Source organism: Anopheles funestus, chromosome 3RL (genome assembly GCF_943734845.2).
Source record: "Anopheles funestus chromosome 3RL, idAnoFuneDA-416_04, whole genome shotgun sequence".
Classification (NCBI taxonomy): Eukaryota; Metazoa; Arthropoda; class Insecta; order Diptera; family Culicidae; genus Anopheles; species Anopheles funestus.
Window position 1 is genome coordinate 12,185,818 of NC_064599.1, and position 23,445 is coordinate 12,209,262.

The 23,445-nt window shown below is 42.7% G+C and overlaps 1 protein-coding gene across 3 annotated transcripts in view; it reads left to right on the plus strand.

The window, feature by feature from the left end:
• The window catches only part of LOC125771467 (homeobox protein PKNOX1-like), a 58,612-nt gene that overhangs the window by 19,569 nt on the left and 15,598 nt on the right, over positions 1-23,445 (plus strand). For all 3 annotated transcript variants that reach the window (XM_049442117.1, XM_049442119.1, XM_049442118.1), the window contains exon 4: positions 11,835-11,938. The gene's annotated coding sequence lies outside the window, so the exon portion shown is untranslated. The remainder of the gene's footprint in view (positions 1-11,834; positions 11,939-23,445) is intronic.

Sequence of the window (23,445 nt, forward strand, 5' to 3'; positions counted from 1 at the left end):
AACAAACAAATTTGCATAAATATGTTATAAAAGAAGCTTAAAACAGCAACGGGAGTAAAGCAGATAACAGAAATAAAATTCTCCCTGCTCTTCGCAAAAAAAAACGAAACACCGACACAAAACACGGGACGGCGACGAATGATGAGTGTATCGAGGAGGAGATAGTGTGGAGGCTTGGAAGTAAGAGTGGGTGTCGTCCTTTCATCTCGACCGAATACTCGTCCACTACCGTCACCGCCTTTTTGTTGTTATTGAAGATTGGCTGACGTGGATGGTGAATGACGCCTATGAATGAGGGGCATTGCAAGAGGCTAGAGAAACTAGCGGCAGAAGAATACATAAGGGGCTTCCTGTGGGGAGATACAAGTGGAAAGACGAGATCCTTCGAGATCGTGAATGGTGCCAGCCCCTGCTGTTAGACCGGCCGCAGTCCGGACGATGGTTTTACGAGTGGCCAGACTCTGCACACTGATGTTCGAATACGCCTGGAATCGGTGGATTCTGGACGTTGTTTATTTACATTCATAAACAATCGAATCGAGGGGTAATGATGGAACGGCCGCGCGTACCGATGTGGCTCAATAGGTGTGCAGTGAGTGCTACTTATTGGAGAAGGACCTGTGATCAATAGATTGCGGAAGAATGGGTGGTGTCCTTTTTCGTTCGAGCCCGGATCCCGCATCCCGGAGTGTGCCGTATTGTATATGAGGGTCCGGCAACTCGATAATGAAAGTGGACACTCCCGGCGCCCGGTGTTGAGTACTTTCGATACTTGCCGTTCGGTGTGAGCACTCGTGACGAGATATGCGTTTCTAGTGCACGATACCGATACTCTGACCTTACTACAAAGGTGCTAAACGTCATCTCGTAGGCGTGAGGCGTTGTGCAAAATTATCGATAAGAGTTTCAGTATTTTCTGAGTTGCTGTGTGTTTGTAACAATAGGAAGAGGAAGAATACGAAGAAAACTTTCACCTTAAGAAAAGCTTCCTCGTCCTGCAGCATAATAACAACCCTTTCCGGTCTTGTTCTCCCGCTTGTGAAAACTTTCTCCAAAGATCACCGTAGACGACGGGGTCCAAAAGAATATACGGGTTCGCCTTTCCGTCCGTCCGGGGAATTGTTTTGAATAACATAGAATTTTAATTTTTAATCCATTTTTATGTTACACCTTCTTCTACCTTTTTTGCCGCCAGCCCGTTTTATCCAAACGGATCCACGGACGACCCCGTTCGTGACGACTTCTGAGCAGAATTTACCGTGTCTTCGTCTAACGCTCTCGTGCTCGATGAAATGAAGCGCAAGGAAAAGTCATTGTGAGGGCGATATTGTTCGTGGTACAATGTGGAGTTAAAGTGCAAGAGTTGTGGAAGGATTATTGGATTTAAAAGTTTAACCCATTTTAGTCAAAAGTTTGTATGAATTGAGTACGTTACACAAACACTCGCACTGTTTTGTGTTGTTTTTTGTGAGGTTTTAGTAATATTGTTATACATTGTTTTAAAATACTTTCGTCAACAAGATGACGTTGAAGCAAGAGCGTCAAGAACTGTACTTGAATGTCAGAATTTGTTTGAGAGATGTGTCTTGGGATTGGTAAACGCATGATTTCTTTGTAATCTTTCGTAGAGAGTCGGATAAAGTAAGAAAATCCTTGAAAAACGTTATCTTTCATTAAATTGAGGTTAATCCATTAACTCTTTCGATTGTGCACGTATTTTGGTTCAGTTTGAATGACAGCTTTGCTTCAATCGTTACCACACATTTATCTCCCTTTATAATTATGGGATCCCACACTTGCAGTAAGTTGCGGAGATCTCTTTAAGCTATATTTTAGGAGATTCGCTTACCGTACGGTATCCTTTCATCGATAATATTTGATTAAATTGGATTTTCCTTCATCACTCGACTGCCTATTACATGCCATCACACTCTCGGCTTACCGAAGAGGAACATAAATTTGTAGCATTTAGTTTTGCGTCCCAGCTGGACGACGGCTTGGCTTTCGTACGTGGCTCGCATGTTTGGACGCTGGTTGATAAACAAATTTTGTCGCCCCCTCACGGACGCCTTCTCTTGCCTTGTTTTTTTGCGTCCACATCGAAAAGGGCGAGAGTTTTCCCACAACTAAATTAACTTATCCCCCGTTGTACAACGAGCAAAGAGCATTCCCCTAGCGAGACGTTACATTCCCTCGGTGTAATCTCTGGTCGTACCCGGGTGCGTTAGGAGGCGGGGTAGTACGGAGGGCGAGGTTTTTGAAAATCATCCCACTCGATAATCGAGCCAACCGAAGGCAAAAAGAAGGCCCCTGGTGAAACGCCTTCGAAAACGTCGAGTTTTGGTGAAGCTCGCTCGACTGCCCGTCCTCTTGTTGGGGTTGGAAAAATCATTTTCTCGCATCTCCCCGAAACCGGCAAACCTCTCCGCCCAGCTCATTTCGCTTGCTGTGCTCCCCCCCCCCCCCTTTTCCCCCTTGTATCCACCGGGAAAGCGTCGACATCGAACAGCAAAATCCACTCCACACAAGGCAAACGAACCGGCGGGTCTTGGGAGAAAAGGCAGCATCAGCGCGTATCGGCCGGCCCTTCCTCGGTTCGGGTAGATTAAAGACCATTTCCATGCTCCCTTTTCGGGAGGAAACGCAATTTGGTGGTCTACAGGGAAGGGGCAGGGGTCGGGGAAGGGATGGCAAGAAGGTTAGTTTATCGTGGCTGATATGCGTTGTTGTTATGCAAATGTATGGCAACGTGGAAAACCTGCTTCTCCGGGTTGGAGTTTGTTGGACGCACGAGATCTTCCGACAACTTCCGACATTCAACGCTCTCCATCTTTTTGGAGTGGTTAGATTGAACCTTAAAATATTCCACATTGATACGATATTCTTGTGTATTTGTTTCTTTTTTCGCTTTCTATTTTTATGCATAGATGAATGGATAAGGAAAGATGGAAGAAAACATTGATAACGTTGATAAGTAAATTTTGTCCAAAAAACCTTAGTCGACAAGTTGGACAGTCGATGAACCTTATGGTGGAGTAAGTGTGTTAATTTTATACATTTGTTCGTATCCACCACATATTATACAATCTGCAATCGTACACTGAAACAGACAGTTTGTTTTAGTACATGTCAAATATGGAATTAACTTAACTTAACTTAACAAGAAATTCAAATATTTTAATACTAGATCGTGATCTTCTCTTCATCCTTGGCTTTAACGAACTTTACAGGTCACGCCGGCCATTTCTGGCTTACTACACTTATTTTTACCATGTAGCCGGATAGTCAGTCCTTGCTACGGGGGGACGGTCCGGGTGGGATTTGAACCCGGTCCGGCCGTGTGGACTGGCGCCGTTTATCACATGCACCACCGGGCCGCCCCAGATGGAGATCATATTTAGTCAATAAATTACATTCACTTTGAAAGACAAATAATCAATTCTTAAACCTTTTAAAGAATTGTTTGTTTTTTGTGATTTTTTGTGTTTTTTGTGGAAGAGTGATGTTCAAGAACTCTTTTAATTGAATGGATTGTATTTTTACACCCTTACTGCGCTCTGTCGTATCATCTAACTAAGGAATGAATTTAATACTTTTCCTCTTCTTATTCTCTCTCCCTGGCTGATCTCAGCTACTGTTACGAAGGCAGAGCCAAACTCATTTATTTTCTATGCCAACAATTTCCATTTCGTCGATACAATTTTCATCGCACAAAACGATTGTTGGGCTTGCGGGAGCGTCTCGTTAAACCAGTCATACCGACGTTTCTTCGACGACAAATTAAAACCCACCGTTCGTTTGCCATTCTTTATCAATTTTCCTCCGGCACAGGCACAGTGACACAGCAAAGGCAACGTGTTCGGGCGTCGATGAGCCCCGGGTAACGCGTGAGTTTCGCTAGCCCCCGACGTGTTGGTACAGAAATTAATTCCAATTTTATTTCACCCGCTCGGGGAAAATGCAAAATCGGCTCGTTTTTTTTTTGTGACAGCAGTTCTTGAGACGCGGTAGCGCCAAGGAAGTCGTCGTGTGATGGCAAGACGTTAGTTGAGGTTGGGCATTATTTTCCCAACCGAGCACGAAAGGCACGCCGGAACGCGCTGGAACGTATCTGGGAATCAAAAACGTGTTGTTTTAATTATATTTTTCCTCAGTGCTTCGTTTGGCGTAATTTAGCCTCGTAACGGCTGCTCGGGAGCAATATGGTAAGCGAATCGACAAGGGCAACAAAAAATCAATCCAAAAGTGAAAGTATGTGCCGAGGTGTCTCCATTTGTTTAGCATCTTAAAAATTCTTAATTATTTTCCGCCGACAAAAACGAGCTTAAGCCTTGCGTGTGATAGCAGTTGGCAACAAAGCAGTTTGCTGAAGAGAGACTTTGCTTTTGCTTTAAATCCCAAACCGTTAGGCAAGAAAACATTTTACTAGTTTCTTGAGATCTTTCCAATAAGAAAGCAAATTAGATTCGAAAGCTACATTTTATGAAACGTTAGTAAAATTCATCCTCTTCATCAAATAAACAGTACAACGTAGCCTTCCCTAGCCGATGGCGCGCTAATGTCCAACGATAGCTTTCCTTCCCTACGTCCAATCGTACCTTCAGCCTTGCTGCTTAATGACGTTCTTTTAAACTACTGAGACATTGCACCATACCCTATCGGTCGTACCGAGTACCAAGCGTGCTGCCGGAAGTCATTCCTTCTGCCTTTCTTTTTCTTCCTGCTTCGTGAACATTTTCCTTCAATTTCGCAGCCCTGCTAAAAGAAAATTGACTGCTTTTCGGTTAATCATCGTTGAAACGGACGCGGAAAACGCGCCGAGTTGCGGATAGCAATGAAGGATGTCATTAGGTTTGCTGAGCTGGGCAGATTTAGCGGACGATGGCTTTTGTGTCGATAATGTTTTAAACGATTTTTTTTTTGCGTGAGCGAAGATATTGGTCTTGGGGAGACGAGATTGGCGGGGTAACCGCATCCTGATGCGATGACGTGCAAAAGCATGATAATTTAATGGGATTTATTATACGCGTTCGCGCTGATTGACCGACTTTCGATGGAGAAGTACTTAAACTTCAGTTTGCCATATTTTGTTTCGTGTTTCGTAGTACTTCTTGCTCCATATTTTCCCATTGTTAACGGTTAACCGTTTATTAACGTTTTAAAAAGAAATATCACAATATTGTTTCATTTTTTTTCTTGCTCAAAAGAAATTTTTATAAACACTAGTAAACTTTATACGATTTTCCTTCACTTCGAAACATCATCAGCGACCTAAAAAAGAAAACGCAAGAATTTCCGCTAGAGCATTTTTCCACTCGAGCGCGCTCAGATAACGCAGCGAGACAGAAGAATAGAAGAACGCAAACTGTTTGTTTGTTTTTTTTCTTTCTTGCTTTCGAAAGACGAAGGAAAATCTTTTACATTTTCATGCTGCTGTTGGCCATTTGTTGTAGCCACAGTTCGGAGCTACGTAACTGTGTTTATTTGTTCCTTTTTGTAGCTGTATTTGGTTGTTGTTGTTTCGCAATATGAAGCCTTGGCGGAATGGTGGCGTCCGGAAGTCGTTAAAATTCGGGTTGTCTTTTTATTAGTTTGCGTTTTCTTGGCCAGTAATTTCTTCAAACCAAAATTCTGGTCACAAGATACGCACAGTGCATGGAACCTTTAGCAGCAAGTTTCATTTGCCTCCTTCCCAAGCTAAACAAAACCGAGAGCAAACATGATTGGTATAGTGTACAGTGCGTCTGTGTGTCTCGGTTTGCGACATCCGTGTGCTCCCGGCAAAGATACACCGACATCGGCTCCAGCAAAGACCAGCCAAGACCGGAATGTTTGGATGGATGAAGCGCTGCGTTGTCAGTAAGGCTCTATGGGCCAGTGGAAGGCTAAATAGATCCCCCGGGAATTCTCAATTCTCAAACGGTTTTTGGGCTCACTACTGGGCTCCTTCACCAAACTCCAAAAGAACGTAGAGAAGGAAAATAAACAAACATTTCGCCGGATCGTTTTCGAGCTCGGAAGTGTCTGGAATGTTTTGAAGTGTGAATAGCCGAGCTGCTCTCTTCGCTACTGTACAGACTAGGGGGAAAAAAGTAAACTTCTTAAGCCTTATTTTTCATTCGCACTCCTGGTCACGGCACCGATAAATGATGAAATGTTGCGAAGTAGTTGTCGTCTCAACGATTGTTTGAATAACAAACAAAAAAACGCAAAGAGTTTAAAAGTTTACAGTTGAATGCGTAATAAATTGAAATAAAGAGAAAAACAACTCTCACAAGACATTTAAAGTTTTGGTAAAGTCACTACGTTGGACTGTAGTTTGACAAAAGCGACGAAACGAAGCAATGAAACATTTCAACATTTCAAGGCGTCTAACATAGAGGCTCTCTCAAAGGTTCACGGGCCCAGAACAAATGGGTTCTCGAACGCAAACGAGAACCGCAATCGTTCAACCGTTCGGCACAGGGTGATATCTGCATTCTACCAAAAAGAACGCAGGCAGGAATCATCATCTGGTGGCCTGAAAACGCCATAACGTAGGAAGCACTGGAAAGCCTTCGGCAATAGCCTGCAACGCCTTCACAATCCACCCGGAAAGACACCGTTCCGTTGGGTTGGTCGGAGTCGTTGTCCGTGTGTCTCTGTTTTTGTTTATCCTACTTTTGTGTCTCACTTGGGAAAATTCCGATCCCCAAAGTATCGCCTCGTTCGATGTTTGCTTTGGACGGAAATGAGCTCGAAAAAAGAAACCCAACACACGAAATCATCTCGCGCCAGTTGAGCAAACATTTCCCTCAATGGTGGAAAAGTAGCCACCAAACAGCAAGAAAATGCCTTACAGAGTTTTCTTAAAAGGGGAGTACAACCCAAAAAAATAAGGAAGAAAAGATGAGATTTTTGCTTCCATCCTTCTTACTGCCGCTTACTCGCCCCCTGGCTTGGCTGATGCCCGAAACTGTTCTTATTTAATTATTTACGAACGATTTGAATTTGAATTTCTTTCTGCAACGGAACCGAAAGTTGGAACAACAACGTCGATGTCCTTTCGCCCGTCCCTTCTGGTGCGATCCTTTCCATTTGCTCCGCTAGCGAAAGCTGGTAGTGCTCGTGTGGAGCAATGTCACATTCACCATCACTGTGCCGTGCCCTACCCGGCATGTTATTCTCGCAACGGACGCTTTCTTTTGGTGACGGAACCGATGATTTCTTTTCTTTCCCTTCACACTGGAGCTTGGGTGTTGGGTTTTATCATGGTACCCGTCTTGCCGTCCGGCCTCCGCATCTTATCTCTCCGATTGGCCATTATGAGTTTCTTTGCGACCAGCCACCCGTTCCGCAGTCATCGCGATCCCGGCATTGGGTTTTTGGAGGTTGGTTTTTTTTTCATACACCGTCGCTCGGTGTGTTTGTATTTCTGTTTTTCCCCATTTTCCTAATTTTCACAACCCCGAACAGGGTTTGTGGCGAAAATGCAGGTGGTTGTGAAGATCATTTTCCGTTTGCTTGTGGCTCGAATTTGCCAGAAAAAAATGCTGTATATTCTCTATCGAAAGGGAAATCGTTTTTGGCAATCCTCCGTCCGTCCGACCGACTCTAGGGAGATACTGTGCTGAGACGATTTTCTTCTACACGCCCGATAAATACAGAAAAAAGAGAAAGCAAAAAGCAAACACACACACGCAATGAAGAAAACGCCGGTTCGAAGGGTAAAGAAAACTCTTTCCGCACAGCAGTGTGAGTTTTTTTTTGGGGGTTTGATATTGGGCAAAATTTATGAATTGTGAAAATGAACGCATCCGAATGGTGGTTGGCAAACCGGTGCGGTGCGCCTGGCGATGAAGAGAAAATGCGAGAACGCATACGGAAAACTGAAGTGCAAACACATGTGAACGCATAAATGCACGGGGTCCGGAATATGGAACAATCTTTCCCGAGGAGACTCTCTGCTGGATGTAAAAGAGGGTGGAAAAAATGATGCAAAAAATTTAAGCTAAAACAACAACATTCGACAAGAATTTAGACAATCTTCCCGGTCACGGCACCAACATTCTTCGAGGCTTTTGTGTGAAATTATTTAAAAGCAACAAACTATCGTCTCCGTATCATCCGGCGGTTCGGTGCTGGCCCTCGGTAGATAAGATGTTTATCCGGCATCGGCATCTTGATGACTTTCGGAACCCAACCCAACGAAGCTGACTTTGCCAATACCACACACACACACAAAAAAATAAAGGAGGAAAAAAGTAGAAAAGATGATGAGCGAAATCTCAACACTTTCCACTTTTTCCTTTTTGTGCTGAGAGGTTTTTCTTGGAGATTTCCTCCTTTTCTTTTGCGGCTCATCTTCTTATTATAATTTAAATTGGCTCAGCTAGACACTATCGACAAGTTTGCCTCGGAGTTTTTATTTCATGTCTTTTCTTATATATTTTTTGTATCTAGATTACGTGACCTTAACGAAGCTGAACTTTGTTTCGTTTAGTTTTATCGAAGCGGTACAGTTTTGGGATAAGAAAAGGAGTATTTTCTTGTTGTAGACTGTCGTCTTAAAAACTTTGCTTCATTTCATGTGACTTTGTTGTTTTAATGAGTAAGGTTTTTGTTTTCTCTATATTTTCCTGTCTTTTTTTTTTGTTTTTTTTTTGCTTTTTTGAAGAAATTTTCATACACATTCGAGTTCAAGTTTTATTCGTCGACGAGATGGTTGTTTGAAAAAAAAACTCCTCCCGTAGCTAAACGAGTTAGACCCGTAATGTTGCGATCGATAAGTACTATTGTCAACACAAACTTCCGATCCTCATCTGTCAAGCGAGTAGCGAGAGAAATGGATTACGAGAAACTTCTCTAAAAATATCAACTCCACCCATGTGTTTGCAGTGCCCGAAAATAGGCAAAGTCGCGGGTACTAATTGGGATGTTTTCCGTTTCCGTCGATTGGACAAAAAACGTCTCACTCAAATTGTACGGCATTGCACTGGTCAGGTTAGCAAATGGTTTGGGAAAGCTTCGCTAGTGCCAGGAATCGCGCTGCTTCTATATGTTTGATGACACTGCTGGTTAGCGCCTTGTTTAATGTGTTGTTAAACAGTGTCGAATTTACCATGGGAAGTTGCTACCGGGCATTTCGGTACGAGGACGCACCATTGGTAATTGCTTGTGCAAATGACTCGAACAGGTATTTTTGGGATGGATGTCTAACCAAACGTGGAAGGCATTTCTGGAGGGATAATGATTTGTTTAAACTGGCAATAAATTGTTTGCCGTATAGTAATTCGGCATCGATCACTTCCCCAGTGTGCCAAGACTACCAAGGTGTTAACAGGTTTTGTAAGGTTATGAGCAACTTATGAAGGGTTTTTTTTAGTTGAGTCCCATTAAGAAAAACTTTGTATTTTGACGTACGTTTCTCAATCGAAATAAAAAAAAAATCCCGGACAAAAATGGTCAAACTAGTGTTCCCAACAAAGCATGAACGGGTCTGTTCCCAGCTTCCTTATTGTATTGCACCCTGTTGCTGGGACGAGTTAAACTAATTATTTCACTCCAATGACTGGTTGGTCTTGCGTGATTCGTTTTCAGACACGTCCATATCTTCAACGCCATTGCCAGCTCGGAACATCGCTGCGTTTAGATATGCAAACGAGCGGACGGACAGTGTCTCATTTCGTCAAATTATCAACCCCCTTTCCACAGAGAAAGGCGAAGCTGGAAATTATGTCGCCAGCATGACTAACGTACGGTACGCATCCGAGTAGCTCCAGTTTGCGGAGGACGGCATATCTCTCTCTCTCGTTGCGTTCGTAATTTAGTTCCACATCCGATCCTCGCGGAAATCTTTTGATGGGTCTGTAGTATAGCGCTTAGAAAGGGATCCAACGTGGGATATATGTCCTTCTCCCGATCCGCCAACCTATCGGACCGATTCTCTTGGACCTAGGGTGTAGATGAGTTGTTGGACGAGGTGTGTAGCGGCTCGAACCCAAATATCCCCATATTACGAACGTCGCAAGCCAACGTACGCCCGAGAGAGATTTGTAAGGCTTGTCTGCCTTGCAATGCCCGGAGATGGATGGCAGCAAGTGTAGGAACTGCCGCGAGAAGCGAACGAAATCCATGTAAAACGTGTCCGGAATGTTTACTACCGTTAATAGTTTTTCGAAAACCGTTTTAGCGCCATCATCGCGCGACGTTTCGCTTCCCTGGGAGTGAAACAATCCACCAAAGCCCCGGACCAAAACTCGAGCCCGAACCCAATCTGCCCATGTCGCGTCCGATGATTATGACGATTCTTGAAGGGTACGCGTTGCAATCCACCAAACCTCTCCATAAACCTTACTCGAACGCGGGGAAAGAACCTATTGACAATAACCCAAAAAAGCGGTTGGCTTCTGTAGCTTCGTTCAGGTTTACGGAGGACTTTGGAGAACTTTGGAGTGGGAACAACTGTTGTGTTCTTCTTTTCCTCAGAGCCACAGCGCAATGCACCACCGATTTGACTGCCAACCCTTGAGTGCGCAAGTTGCTTTTATTTTGACACTTGTTTGAGATACATACATAGGTAAAAGTGCAAAATTCTTTCCACACTTTGTTTCCTGGAGAACGAATACAGTTCGGGTTTACAACAATAAACCGTCAAAAGAAAACAATGGAGAATTGTACAACGCAAAAGAAGTGCCGACACTCCATCTCAACAGCTTGCCTTCGCACTTTAATAAACGTTTCAACTTTTGAAAACCTCACTTATTCCGTTCTCGCACGGTCGTGTCGATTAAAAATGCACGTCATGGCATCACGAATTTCCTTCAACCGCGCGGCGTTCAACTAATGCGATTCTGGGTTGGATTTTGTATCGTGGCAAAGGGAAGCGTGGGACGGAAAATGGTGTGAATGGAGGGAAGAGATTTAACAAGCTTTCATTCGGGGGGAAAACTTAATAATTCTTAACCTCACCAACGAACCGAGCGTCCACGCGTGGATCGATCTGAGTCAGAGCCAATTTTTCTTGGACATTCCACGCTTTTGTCTCCTTCCCTTTTCGTGCAATGACGCGCGAGTTTTTGTTGCATTTATTTATTTGGCTTTAAATAGAGCGAAGAGCAGACGCCTCGAGTGTAGAGACCAGCGGAGATAACAAATGGAGTAGTACAAAAACATCGTTTTGACAGTTCATCTTCAGTCGGAAGGCGATATTGAAAAAAAAAGTTTGAGGAAACAAACACCAAACGGCGATGTCTAACGTCATTTTCGGTTGCAATTTCTTTTTCTTATCTAAAGGGCACGTCTGGTTCCACCGTTTGGTGCGAATGGTCCTGTTTTTGGGCTGTTGTGGCTATTGCTTTATGATTATTACTCTCCGTTTCTTCAATACGCGCATACTTGTGGTTCGGCTTTGATCATGAAAAATGCAAAATGAAAGACCATTACTCATGTGTCAAGTGTTTTCTTTGTAGAGGACGGAAAGAGGTTTTAGTTCTTTTAACACTACATCAGTATAAATACGTTGTTTGATCTTTTTCTCCGTTCTCCTTACACCAACAAGACACAGAAATGAAGTTTAATATAGGCAGACATCGTCACACAATTGATTATTCTTAAAATGTTTCACAACAGTCACTTGAAACGTCTTCTTGAAGGGTCTTTCTTAACTGTCGAAAACTGTCATTAAAACACCCTTTGTTAGTAATTCAAATGGGCTTCAATTTTCTAACCTTTCTGCAGATCTTTACTGTGATTTAATGAACACTTCTCTTCCTATGCTGCAAAAACTCGTAACCTCGTAACAATAAAGACACATTTTCTTGACATTCCCTTTCGTTCCGTTTTCTTCTCTTCAGGAAGTTTCTCGTACACCACAATCCGGCCCACCAACTGTTGATCCTGCTTGCCTGAGTCGCACACCTTGCCGATGGATATGAAATTTGTCAAATTTAATTGAGTGGTAAGTCTGAAGGACTCTTCAACTTTTCGGGACGACCGATTAAAGGTGGAGGTAGGCTCTCTCACTTGCCACGTTTAAAACGGGGACTAACTCGTCCGATGGGTACTTGGCTTTAGGTTTTTTTTCTCGTTCCATTAAATATTTACATCCATGTGTGCAGCTCGCGACCTGTAACCATATTCTTGGTGTATTATGGTTTATTTTTTCTGTGATTTCTTTCCCTTGAGAACATTTTTTCGCCTTCTGTTCCACATAGTTTGCATGTTGTCTGCAGGTTGGGCGCGCTTGCTCAGCTACTCCGTAATTAAGTTAATTATTTTTTGGACAGAAAAAACACACATTCCGGACGTGATAGAATTCTGCCACTTCGCAATGCAACGGTGCCTGATGTTAGATTAACTCACTTTATTCGCCTTATTCGTTCTACTTTTATTCTTCCACAAAATCACTAGTACAGTGCTTGGCGATTAATGATCTTTCGCTGAAAAGGATTTTTGCTCCCTATTGTGTGTGTGTCCGGATGGAGTAAAAACCCTTTTGTCGGGTGTATTTTGCAACATTAATTAAAGCATTTTTAAAGCAAAGCACGAGAAACTGCGCTCACTACGAGCGGTAATGTGGCGTGGCAAAACGTGGCAGATCGCGCGTTGATTCCATTTCGAGCGAGTTGCCATTGGATTATTGTCATTTTCTAACACCCGAGTCTCCGTGCGCTGCGCCGGCGAGATATAATGGGGGCCCCGTGGGGGTTTATCTTTGAAGTCGATTGACCAGACAAATCCCATTTTGTTCCCTTTTCGCTTGCACGGCGCGGAGATGCTCTATTCGCGACGTGTCCATTTTTTGGAATCTCTGTTCGCTGATGAAGTCAAAGTCCTCGGAATGTTGAGAGAATGCTCATGAAGCAGGAGTTTGTTATGACTTAATTTTAATTAATTAAGATTTTTCACCCGCACTGTTATGTTTTTGCTTTGAAGATAAGCTTGCGACATTTAGCTTTAGTTACAATGACTATGATATTTAGATATTAAGCTGATAAGAAAATGTTAATTCAGTGCTTTAAAAGAATTAAACAATTGTTTGCAAAGAAACTCTCTTTTGTTTATAACATTGGAGCTATATTTCTCATGTATAAGTTCAAGTGGTGATAAATAGAGTCATCTTACTGACCTCGGTATTCATCTTCCTCAAGTCGATCAAGATCAAGATCAGAGAGCAGAGAGAAGAACCAGCTTAACAGATTTCATGGAGAACCTTATTCCTTTCTATCAATTCTTTCTCTAGAAGCCTAACAACATTTACAAAATTTGGAATGTTTTGATTTTAAATATCATTTGTTTATTTTTACTAAGATTTTGCTAACATCAAATGTTATCTCACATGTATCTTGGACGGAGGAGAGTTTGAAAAGTACCATTTCAGTATCTCATATTACCACATTCCAGCCCAAAAACGTTGGGAAACTGTCCATGCGATGGAAAGTTTTTCCCTCATGCGTCAAATGCACACGTACACCCGTAAATAATGGTAACATAAGTTTGGTTAACATTTCGGTTTTGTTGTGCTTTCGAGGTTGGTTTTTTGGACGCTGACCAAGACCACCAAAGATGACATCAAAAAAGGGTGATAGCGTAACACACGTTTGCATACTATTGTTCTTCGTTCCATCTGGTTTGGCTTGATGCGAACTGTAATCTGTCCAAGCACAAGGGGTTTTAACTGAAAAGAAATACTGTATATCTACCACAGGCAAGCATATATTTATGTGCTTTTCTCGGTGGAGCACAAGAGAGCGGTACAATGGGGGCGCAGATCCTTGGATCGGAGGGAAAAGTTTTGGTTTCGCAACATTTAAATGGCGATTTTTGCCGAGCGACACATTTACCGATGGGGTTTTTGTTTTGTTTTAGGGTGAATAAAATGCGGTTTGGTTACGATACGGCCCGAGGAATTCAGGGTATATCAAGTAAAAATGTGAACATACTCGTTTCGCCTTCAATTCACCCCTTCGAGTGTGTGGAGATCCTTCGGAGAAGTTTTTTCCCCTACCCCATCGAAGCGGAAAGATCAACCGCAAGGCTGCCAAAGGGTGGGTGAGAGCACAAAAGCAATAAAACCGACGGCATCACACTAAATATATGAACGATGTTGTGATGGCGGATGATGATGGCGCGCGCGCTGCGGCAATCAAGTTCCCCAAGAAATGGCAGCGTGCAGTGTATGAGTAGCATGTGGTTTTAATGTGATTTTTACACAAAAATATGATTTACTGGCACTTGGACAACTTTCTTTTCGCCCTTCGGCCGCACAGTCGCCACGCGTACGGCACCGTTTCCACCACCACCGGGTGTCGTCCTTTGACTTATCCTTTTGCGGTACTTTCTTCATTTGGCAAAGACTTCTCTTGCGAGAAGGAGCATCGAATTCTTTGTGGTTTTGTCTGAGCTTCTGCCGGTACAAACATGTGTACGCTCGAAGCTGGGAAACAACTCACATTCCAACTTTAGTTGCTTCTCGAAGCATGATCTTCCATTTTCCCGAACTTGAACCCCGGACTAAAACTAATGGTCAACCTTGAAGTACATGACGTTTCGGGGGTTTGTTTTTTTTGGCCGGTCGATGACGGTTTCTCGTTTTGCCCGGCGCTCATAATTTACACATGGAACCACATTCGTCCGCTCGAAGGAAACGAGCGAAGAAGCTTGTCCTTCGGGTCCCTTTTTGTGACTTCCTTTCCCCCTTTTTTTTGGTGCCTTCCAACATTTAAGGCTTAATTGTGCTGGACATGGAAAAATATTTCCTCTTCCGTCAGTTCCAACGGATCGACGTCCCAACGACACGATGGTTTGATGTATTTAATGACCTTTTTCTTGGGCGAAAGGGTATCGCATCCGCTCGAACGGCGGGGTCTGCGTTGGTAGGGGATTCAGTCGTTGGCATTCGACAGGACGACACCAACAGGGTGATTTCGATGTCAATTGGTGGGTTATTGGTACATAAATCATATCTAACACCCTTCCTGTTTGTGGCTTGTTTTCGGGTGAAAGGTTACGCTGTCAGTATTAAGTATCGTGGCGATGTGGTGTGGATTAGGCTGAGATATTTTATTTTTTGTGTGTAAAATAATGTAATTTTGAAGCTGCGTGTATTTTTGGTGAGTTTTATGGATAAAGTCCTATTGGCTTTTTTGAAATGTTTTAATGATAAGCTTGAATCATTTTGTCTTCATGTTTATTTTAATTGTCATTCCGATGACTGCCATTATATCATTGTATAATGTCAAATGTGCCTTAATATGAAGCATTTTTACGTCAGAAATGTTTTATTAAAAACATTTTTTTAATTAACTTATTACTTTATCATACACACGAAGTGTAGCACGAAATCGCCCCTAGATGTATGCCTCCAACAAACAACGATGCGGCTCATAGCACAACTACGTGGTCTTGTACCTTTTTCAAAATTTTAATGTATAACATGCGCCAGTACAAGTACCATCTGCCTACCCAATCCCCGAGCACAATTGTCTTGCTCGGTGTGCCGTTGTGTCATTTCGTTGTAGCAACACAGAAATTCACTTTGTTCTCGGTTTTTACTACTTGTGGATTTAATTTTTTCCTATCTCGTACCACGTTAATTAGTTTATATCGAAGGCGGGAACACTTTTGGAGTTGTGAGGTTTTAATAATCTGATGACTTCCGGCAGAGAAGCCTTCTCCGTGCGAACTGCTGTACTACTCGAATCAGAATTCATTTTCACCAATTGAACGGGACTTGTATCCTACCATTTTCTGTGTAATGAAGCATAGCATATTTGCTTCCAGGCTTCGAGATGCCTTCATTACCCGGAAATGCCGGTTGATATGCAGAAAGGGTTACTTCACATAAACTGTTTGATTTTCGAACTAATAAAAGCTCGCACCACAGTGTGATAAAGCTGGGCGTTTTTTAACGTTAGTTTTGCGTTGATTAAAATCCACCGAAAAGTGGTAGGATAGAAAATGGTTGGTTTCGTATTTTTTACATTAATTTCACACAAAAATTCCCACTCGCTTCATCTCGCTTCAGGAGGACGCACAGCCCAAAAAACTTCACCGTCATTTATATGCAAAGTAGTCCACTTTGAACAATCTCTCGTGCGCTGGAAAACTGCTGCCAAAACTTTCCATAATCAATTGGACTCTTCTGCCCGCCCCTCCACCTCTCCCCTCCCTCCTACACCTAGAAAAACATACAGTGGGCAGCATCAAGGGAACAACGCCGAGCTGCTTTTAGGAAAAACGTTCTCCAAAAAGCTACCACATTGTTGTGTCATCATCGTAGTTTGATTATTTTTTTTAACGGTCTTCACTAAAACCCACTCTGATCCTGGGAGAAACCTGGGGAGCATTATCGGGAAGAGTTCAGTCGGAGTAAGCGGGGCGCGCGGGAGCCACAAAAAGGGTAAAAACCTTGTAATGGGCATTAGGTTCTTCAGGGTGTTGGGAGGGAGATATAGGGACAATTTCATTCTTCGTGCTGTTGCTGCTGTTCGATAAAATTCGATCCTCCTATTTAGTTATGAACGAGCATCGTCGTCAGATTCGGCGCCTCAGGGGACGGAGTTGGGTCAAGGATTATCAGGACTTTCAATATCTCCTCATTCAACCCTCGGTGTATAGGCCTGCTCCCCCCCTTCCATGAGCGAATGTACGCTTTGGTCGAGAATCAAGATCACCTCCGGACGGTATGGATGGCAATGAGTCCACCCACCGCCCAACCGTATTTTTTGGAACACTGGCGATGGTAGAAATTGCGTTGGGCATTAACAGCAAAAACTCCGAGCATCAAGGAATATCTCCAGAGTATTGGTACGGGATCATCCCTGGTCCCGGTGTCCGATTGGGGGAGTGAATGTGACATGCTTTCAGGGATTTGGGCTTCATTTCATTTGTAGTCATTCAATTTACTCGTCCACTGTGAGTATATAGTGCTTGTTATTACCGGTGTCAGTTACTTGCACACTCTGGGTATTCCGTAGTACTTGGTATGGAAAAGGTTAAGACGACTGGTAATCTCTACCAACAGTCTTCCATTGGCTAAGAAGCTCATCAACAATCGCCATGCCTACCCTTTCACCTGACTCCTTACGGAGTCTTCCATGTCCAGCCCATGTTACGCCAAACAAATGCCGATTTTTTGTTTTCGCTAAACACTTACTGAGGGTTACCTCGTCCGATCATACAGATTTGGTGGTTAGGGGTAAGCTAAATGCAAAAGAGTTTAGGTGTATTTTAATCCCTACCCCCAGTGAACATACGAGACTTGTGTTCTCATCTCCAACGGACTTCTTTCCAAACGAGATTTGGTGGTCGAAACTGTTTCAGATTGGTCTATTTTCTGACCGGGTGAGTTTTCGTTTGATAGGCTTCAGTTAATTTTCCTCAATTCTTTGGGGAGGTAACATAAATTTCCACTTTGTTAGGAGAAGGGAACGCACCTATCGTTTGCAGTAATGTCGAGAAAAAAAAGTCATACGAGCACGCACACAAATTTCGCTTCTAGATTTGTCCAGGATGTTCTGATTGCGGCCGGATTTGGTGTGTACCTTTTATTTCGTACACAAACACTAATTGTTGTTGACAGGTGATGTACTCAAAAGGTGTAGCTTATACAAATGCCATGTTTAGCAGAACAGCAATGTTTTTAATATTGTAATAAAAATATATATCACCTGCTATCAATTTTATTGGCCACAGTTTATGTAAATGCCACAAATATGTTTTCGAACTACGTTTTCAACCATCTAGATACTATACTGCACACATCAAAATTTTACTGAGGCATTTCTGTATCAGTTATTGGCAGAAGCATAGGGCTAGTAAACTTCAGACCTTTTCTTCGATGTGCGAACCAGCTCCGGATCCCTTAATTGGATAATCTGAATCTTTATAAATAATTGAATATTCCGATTTCTGTTGTTGGTTTTTTGTTTTGGTTGTGGTGGTCGGCTACGATAATTTGGTCACTCCGTCCCTTATGCGTCGTACTAAAGACTAACCAAAAAAAAGGGGAAAGAAGCCGTCTACCAATAGCCGTGTGGCCAATGGGTAAGGATAATGAGATTATATTTTTGCGTGAGCAAAGAAAATAGTTTTTCCTTCTCCGGTTAGCTTTTCGCTTACGTTTGGAGCCAATTTTCGGTTCGTTGCTAGTTTCGATTGCGTGACGAAGCTCTACGCTAGGTTGTTACACATTTGGAAAACACACTGACAGGTTCGTTTTTTTGGGTGGGATGTGACCGTATAGCTTGGAACGCAAGTTGTTTTGGGGGTTGATTGTTTTTTTCTTTTTGTTTTTTTTTTGTTCTATTTCGTCCTTAGTTAGTGCCCTTTTGCCTTTAACGTTTGCATAAAGAGATTTCAGCTCATTAGGCCGATTGGGATGGGGTGGAAAACAGAGCGAGTTTTTGCACCGAAACAAGCTGATCATGGCTGGTTCCGATTGCCGCCTGGAAGGTTAATTTGGCTAACTTTGTGTGGTTCGAAACTATGTTCCTCGTTTTTAGACAACGTAACTCCCTGTGATGTAGTATGATTGAGTGTTTGCCAATTTATATGGCATATTTTAGCTGACCCTTGAAGAAATAGTGGTTGAGTGTAACAACTTGTTTTTCTTTAATATTATTCAAATGCTAAAAACAAATGAACGCTACCGATCGAAGCGTGTACGATCATTGTTAGTCCTTCAGATTGACGAATATCGTTTCACGAACCTAGGGAATCACTCACCATCGTCTTTTGCCTTTTTTCGTACGTCCACAACCACGCGTGGATTGTTTCGTCCTAACAGCTTCTCTTCTACCGAATCCGTTTTCCATTTTTCCGATGGCGATGGCGGGAATATTTTCTATATTAAAGGTAACATTTGCGTTTTATTGCAGTTTTTCTTCGGGTTTTTTGCCCGCAACAGCGTTTTCGGCTGTTTCCTTTCTTCCGTCGTACAATCGTCCCAGTCACCATCGACCGGATTCACATCGCTTCGTGCGATCGAGGGTGTGCGATTCTGCTTTTCATTCTGGACACAGTGGCCAAATCGTCGGTTGTTTCCGCTCTCACTTTCGCGTCCATGCGCATCATGTCCGATTCCGCAGCCCAGAGTGGTGCAAAGCTACTTCGGTGGTTTTGCTTTTTTTCTTGCTGCCTGCTGTCATCTTTGCTCAGCTGCAGATCTGCTAGCGCTGGAAGTTCTTTCATCAAAAACCGTTACCGGCATGGCGCTTCTCTTGGGCATGGGTATAGGAGAGCAACATCACGTTTTTTCCTGCGGACACGCGGGATATGATGCAGGAGGAATAGGTTGCTTGCATTATGATTCCGCACCTCACATTGTTATCTTTCGCTTTCGAAGCATTGTTATTTGTGGTTTTTGGCTGGTGATCTGGCGATTTTGTTTGTTTGTTTGTGGGGGGGATGGGGTATAATGATAAGCTTCTACTTTCCAGACACGGAAAAGGAAAATGCATGACTTGAATGAAGGTAAACGCAGGGTAGTAGGAGGATGTCGGCGAGCGTAAACGAAATGAAGAAATGCATTTCGTTTTAATGGCATGCCGGGGTTTGAGTCAATGAATAAATATTCATCTAAAACTTGACGTAAATTATAAAAGTCTCTCAAAGAAAGGGTGTAGAATGCAAAATTTTAAGAATAGTCGGAAAAATCTAGATAAAAGCAAGCTACTGCTTGAAAAGAACCTAAGTGCAAGAATTATAGAAAGGAGAAAGGTGGCAAAACTGTCGATGTTTGACGCGGTTTTGCTTGCGAAGTATCCTTCGTCCTAGCGCTGAATGTATTATGTATGAGCGCCGCATACTCACACATTACCGAACACATTGTATCGAGGAGGAAAAACGGAAGACGAGGAGGCACCGTCATTCACGTTTCCCCGGCATGGAGTAGAAAATTCGAATGGAAATTTAGGATGTGGCAAAGAAGCGGTTTCGCCCATTTCTATGCAACCATGGGAGTCGTTTCAGCTGCTTTCTTCTGCTGGTGCTGCAAAGCAAAGGAAACACATGGAGTCCCAACGTTTGCGAGACTCATCTCTTCTCTCGGGGTCAAATCTATGGCGGCACCCTCTGACTCCTTTCATTTGATTTTGGTTTGGGATTTTTTCTCAAGAAAACATAAAACTAGAGAGCTGAAGGGAATCAGGCGTGTCATTTACTGCATTGTTTTTCAACAGTTTCTGACGTAGAGAAACTTAGACAAGTGTGAGGTTGTGTAGACTAATGTAGTATAAGAGGAGTTATTTATTTTCGATAGAATTTCGATAAGATTTGAACCCGATTCCTCTCTCGTCAAAGTTGAGGATTATATCATGAGACTCTGAAGTGTGCTCTTGAGATATACCTCAAGAAATTCCTTCCTTGAGCAAGAAATACTTTCAAAGTCCGGTAGTGTCGCTAGTGTCGCTACCATTTCAAAGTTTGTTACAATCGTTCTTATAAAAGAAAAGATCCCTCTTTCCGCTTTATGGATAGGTTGCCTTAATTATCGTCTGCCAGGTTTGCCATCGTCACTTTACGACGAAGTAAGTACAAAGTGCAAAGAAATAGTAAACAACTTTTTTTTCTCACCCCAGGTGTATCAACGAGTTGTTATCTTTACTGAGCCCCATGTTTTGTTCGGAATTACCAGTATAATGTTAACGTTCCAGTGCGATTCGGTTAAGGTTTATTGGTGTGCTACTGTTTATTGGACCGGGGTACTTGTGACGGGGCGTAATGTTTCGTCATTCGAGACATAAATGCTTTGTGGATGGTATTTTTATGTCAGTTTTAATGCAGGAGATGATTGTTCCCATAAGCGATTAGGCTATTTATCTTATCCCTTTTTTACGGAGCGATGTATTTCGAACAGTTATTCACGATAACGTTTTACAAAACTACAATACCGTGATAGTATTTTGGGTAAACAAACTCTTCCGCAATAGGAGCGATTTATTGCAGCCGAAAGAAAGACGGACACCGGTGGCACATTGTGGCAGTGTGTTCCCATTTATGACATCGTATTATGGCACCATATCTTCTCAATGCGTTCCCAAGATGCGATGTACTTATCGCGATAAAATATTCAAATACCACAACCCACGAGTTTGGCGAGTTTAATTGAGCCTAATTGTGGCGGTGTATCTCAAACGGGAAGTTCTGCTCGTGACCCGGGCCCCGGTGTTTGTTGACGGAGGGATTATGTGTGGCAACTTCTGGCAGTCCACGGTCTCCACTATTCCGGTGACGCGGGATGCGGCTCAATTCAAAGTGACCGTTTATTTAAGAAGAGATTACTCGACGCGTTGTACGACTCTTGTTGGACGCGCGTGCACAAGGGAAACCCAATGCGTTTAAACAGTTTAAACTGTAACAAACCGAACAAATGATACGCTTCACTTGGACTCTCTCTCTCTGTCTCTCTCTCTCTCTCTCTTTCTCTCTTTCTCTCTCTCTCTCTTTCTCTCTCTCTCTCTCTTCGTCGGAACATCGGCGTTCCTGAAGATAACCGAGAAACCAAGAAAACTTCAAAGGCACCTTGCCGCAAGCGAATGGGCTCGTGCAAAGAGGAAAAAAAAGGCGCGGTGCATGTTTTATTGTATTTAGATCGCGTTGCGCGACACGACAATCTCGTGCCCTCGCGAAAAGGTTACCGCTGGTGTAAAGCGACCACCTTCCTCTGTGCTCGATGATGGCCATATGAATGTTCTTATCAATAAACTGCAAACAGCAGCGAAACAATGGCTCGTGTGCGTGCGTCCAGCGTTGGCCGTTTTGCGATGGCTTCCAGTGACATTGATGGGGCCATCGAATGTCCTTTTAATTGGTGTTAAATTGAAGCTTTTACTTCCATTAAAAATAAGTTCAACGGGGTTAAAGAATTGTGCAAGCAAAAGAATCGAATTGCTTTACTTTATTGATACGATTATATTTCATTATCCATTCACTTCGTTTCTTCCTATTGTGTCAAACTATTGAAATAATATTTGGTAAAACACATGCTCAACAATAGAGTGATTAGATAAATTTAACTAAAAATATTATTAGGTTGTTTGGGCGAAAATAATCATTCCATAGACGACCCTCAACAATGGATTGTTGTTGAGGATGTTAACTCAAAGGATTCTAAGTGCTCTAGTATTCCTTGCGTCCATGAGCAAAATTTTCAGCTCCAATGTTTACGTACCAAATGGATCAACCAAGTATGATGTGTCTTGATCCATCCGAGGACTAAACGTGCCAGTACTAAGCGTTCCCTTCGAAATTCATTTAAGCAACACATGCCTTGTTAAATGCTTTCACTTCCAATAAATACCACATGTGCCGCCGCCGCCCCGTTCCATAAACCCGTCCCCCCTTTACACCTCATCCGTGCCGAGAGGCATCTTTTTTTAAACACACATATGTCGTCCTTTGCGGCTTTGTGGTTGCCGATAAATTTAGCACCATGACAGAATGGAACGATGCAAGTTTTCCCAATTCTAGACATCCTTGCACCCCCGTCGTCGTCAGTTTCCCCAGCCAGTGCGGAGTGTAAAAGTTTTTGGCGCTAAAATTTTAGAATAAATTACACGCGTTTTCCAGCTTATTTTGTAGCTGTGCAGCAAGGTATGCTCTTTGCCGTTGAACGCAGAAATTATGCTTGGATTCTGTGCATTATGTGAGCGTTTGTTTACGGACACTGAACTTGGGTTGAATTTCCCATGAGCGCTTAGGAAAGTAGAGTTTGCTCTCGTTCAAGATATTTTGTTAAAAACGCCTTCAAAACGGGCAACAAAAGTTACAGCGGAACACTTGAAGCTCATGAAGCATTGATGAGAAAATAGTGAAAAGCGGCACTGAGAGGTTTTTGTAAGGTGCTTAGAAAAACATTGGAACCTTTTAGACGACTTAGAATTTTAAATACATTCCAACTCATACAGAAGCAACTTTGGGTGATGAAATTCTGTGCAGTTCTTAAGCTCCATATCTACACATCGTACAATATTTTTTAATGTCAGGACATTCGTTACGATGTGATCATTCATTTTCATGAACACTTCTCAACACATTGCTTCCTAATTGAAAATCATATACACATATGAACGGTACCCAAATGTGTTGCAGATGTCAGCAAAAACAAACAGTTGATATGCCCGTCCAAACCCGGACCAAACCGAGTGCGACAGCATTAAATTTGGCTTTTCTTTAATCATGCCTCCCGTAACAGATGGTGCTACATTATGACGGGTTTTCTCGGTGCGGGTCTTTCTCGACAGATTATGCAAGCTTGTGTTATTTTGCATGCTAGAAATTAATCTCTCTTGCCCCGACACCAAGCAGTAGTGGAGAAAAATAAACGGAGTTTGAATTTAATTTTGACAGACAAATATTTTCGCACCCCGGTAAAACGTGTATAGATGTGCGACGTAGAGGTATGTATGGTCAACAATAACTGTTGCTGATAATGAACCCTCATTACTTACAGCCAAATTGATT